General features: G+C 36.2%; 1 long non-coding RNA gene across 1 annotated transcript; it reads left to right on the forward strand.

Annotated features, from left to right (window-relative positions):
* Window positions 1-946: 946 nt before the first annotated feature.
* LOC141981758 (uncharacterized) lies at window positions 947-3,127 on the forward strand. Its single transcript, XR_012637902.1, has 3 exons — window positions 947-979; window positions 1,353-1,444; window positions 3,028-3,127. It is a non-coding gene; the product is annotated as an uncharacterized LOC141981758 (long non-coding RNA).
* Window positions 3,128-3,507: the final 380 nt, after the last annotated feature.

Here is a 3,507-nt window from a genome sequence, read left to right on the forward strand (position 1 = left end):
TGTTTAGCCTTCTCTCATGACTGTTGTAGGTAATCCAGGCCTTGCCACCATATAACAACATGCTCAGATGCACATCTGTATCTTGGTGTTCAATGTTAGTGTCCCGTAATCCCATACATGCTTGGTCAGTTGGCTGAATATGGTAGCTTGCCTTTCCAATGCAAGAATTAAGCTTGTCATCAATATATTGGAATAATGCATATAGAAAGATCTCTTATTCTGGATTTATGCAAAATAAACTTTACGTTTAATTCTAACAGTTCATGATGACACAAGAAACTCTTCATTCAAATTACTTAGTTTATACATTGTATGGTGTAATTTATTCTTTGAAATATTTGTCATTAATATCAAGGTAATAAAGTGTACTGCTACCATCATCTGAAAGTTTCTCATAATCTGTGAGTTCAAATTCACAAATCATCCTAGTTTGTCTTCAATATTAAATTTTACACCTCCAGGGCCTCACAGATAACAAGATCATTCCAAATTTTAATCCTTTAAACCCTTTCCCACAATCCATCTGAAATCTAGGATCATTAATAACTTCTAGTCATTGCATGACCAGATTGTTTAATAGAACCTGGTTTGCTATATGAAGAAAGTGCATATAAATTGTTCCTTAGATATAAAAAAAATCCCTTTAATAAGGATGTAAACATATATATACATTTAGCATGTTTTATTACTTCTGCTTTTATGAGGGTAAAAATGAAGGGTTACCCACAGCCATGCTTAATCCTTTCAGTGATCCAAGGCTGTTATTGGATTTCTTTTCCAGATTCACTGCATGAACTGTGATGTGTTTACATACTGAAATAGTTCAGTATATACACAAAAGCATGTGGGTTTTTTCTTCATGTCTGTAACATATTTACTTTGCCTAGACATACAGCACCATGCATCATGAATCTTCAGTAAAACAATATGACAGACTAAGTATGAACTTATCCAACACAATCAAAGTGGATTTTAACAAGTGAGTATGAAACTCATTCCTTTTTTAATTGTTTAATTCTGATCTAAATCAAGAAAACCAAAGAAAATGAGTCAATATTCTCATTTTGTCCTTATCTTACCTATTGTTTCTAAATGATAAACATACCATATATAACACCACTTTTCTGAAACATCTGTGTTACACATTTAGGCTTGGGTGAGTTATTTCTACTAATTCCAGGAGTCAAACGTCAAGTAGAAATCCTACGACTGGCAATGGGCATACCATGGATGCTGTACCCAAAAGTGAAGACCAGACTAACAAGCTTAATCTAGATTCCCTTCTTTTTCTCTGTATTTTACATTATGTTAAAATAATGTTGATATTATACTTTGTTTTTGTATATTCACAGTACAGGGATTTCCATTCTTGTCTCAATCTGGGTCTGGAATTATAAAACTCTCTTATGAGTTGATTGCGTGATGCAAGTGCGGTGAAGCTTAGGTGAGCAAGTCTTTGGAATGGCCCAAACATTGAGGAAGAGAACTTTATTGTTCTTGTGACAGGCAGCTGTAGCTTTATAAATATAATATTAAGTTCTGAAAATGATTATTTAGAAAGCAAATTACTTTGTTTTAAAAGAGGCAAGAAGGAGAAAAAAAGTTATTTAAATCCCATGCAGTTTTGTAATAAGGCTTCCCAAATGCTCTGTTTCTTTGTGTGCTTCAATTCAGTGCTGTTTCTACACTCTCACAAACACAGCAGTTTCTGGGTTTTATTCTGTAACTCTAGTTATTTTGCTAGAGATGGTTTATTACACTACCTAAGGCTAGAGATTTTTAGTAGATTTTAGCTGTGGTATAAAATGCTTGCTGTTTTTTAAATGCCTGAGGAGCAACCCTACTCTGCATTTGAAGATTCTACATCAGGAAGTAGATTTAATTTTTTGAGGAAAAAATAAATGCTTAGAACGTTGGCAGTATGTGGTCTGGAATATTGTAGGAAGTATTGTAAAAGGAGAAGCCATGTTACAAAAGCCATGTCGACTCTTCCCTAATAAATCATGTTCATCTAGGTGTCTGATAAATCTGTTCTTTACTATAGTTTCCACCAATTTGCCTGGTACTAAAGTTAGGCTTACCAGCCTGTAATTGCCAGGATTGCCTCTGGAGCCTTTTTTTAAAATTGGCACCACATTAGCTATCCTGCTTCATCTACTTTATTGTTTAGCCACAGTGGCACTTTTTTTTTAAAATCAGGGCCAGCACTAGGCATAATCAGACTAAGCAATTGCTTAGGGCCCCAAGCAACTCAAACAGGCCCCCTATTAATTATTAATATGTGTTGGGGGGGAGGCAAAAATATTTCTACTTAGGGCTCCCAATGGGCTAGCACCAGCACTGCTTTAAAGGGTACATTTAGACCATCGTGCGATGAATCAGCTGAGAAGGCTTAGGTCAACAGGAAGCAAAGTGATGAATCTGCTGGTTAGTGATTCTGCTGCTCTCCAACCCCCTGCTCTAGAAGAGTCATAAATCAGCAAGGGGGTGGGAAGATTCTGAGCATTTGGAAGTATGAAGAGTGGGTCAGGGAAATGGGGTGTCTGAGGGCTGAGGAAGGACTAATTTAGTTGGGAGAATGCTTTATTGGGCCCAGTAGAACCTATAAGGCCCAGTAGCTGAAGTGCCTTAAACACTTGCATCTGAATAGTTGTATATATGGGCATGCTGTCAAGTGCAAAATTTGGTTTAACAAAATGCTCTGGCCATCCCCCTGTAAGGGTGACCAATTACAATGTATATATTATACAAGGAAGAAAGAACTGGTCATACTAATAAAAATAAATTACTGTGAGATTAGTAAGGAAGGCAATGAACAATAAAAGTCACAAGATATCACTATATAAGTCCTAGGAGCACGAGTAAGACAGAGAACACCACAGGTTCCACAAGAAGGGGATGTAGAGACCTGATGGGACAAAAATGATTGAAAAGATACAACTTATCCTTCAAAAGCCTGCAAGATATTCCTGGCAGTATTAAAATGTGTGATTAAATTTATCTGGGATTCTAAACTATATTTTTCAGATGCCAATTGAAGTGATCAACCTGATGGGTGTTTGAGCTCTACAGACACAAAACAGAAGTAGCTGTTCACCTTTGCAATGGATATCTGGTATCAAGAGAAAGATGTGACATTTGAAACAGTAACTTCTTAGCTAAATTTGAATATATTACAAAAATATTAAACAATTATCTAACTTACAATACGGAACAGTGACAGAGACCCAATAGCCAACTATTCCCAACACTGTTTCTAAATTATTTCTTACAGTGGATTAGCTGAGGATGTCTGAGTCTTTTCATGTTCCTAAGTACCTTGTAACCATATCTATGCTCTCAGATAGACAACATGGAAGCTGAACACTTTGTGCTTGTGACGTTGTCTGGTAGTGAGCTAGTTTTAAGGGAATGCTTGTGTAGTCAGTGACACATGGTAAATGAACACTATCAGAATTCCCACATGATTTGTTGTTGATACACTGGCTATCTGATATATTAACCACT

Source organism: Natator depressus, chromosome 2 (assembly GCF_965152275.1).
Source record: "Natator depressus isolate rNatDep1 chromosome 2, rNatDep2.hap1, whole genome shotgun sequence".
NCBI lineage: Eukaryota > Metazoa > Chordata > Testudines > Cheloniidae > Natator > Natator depressus.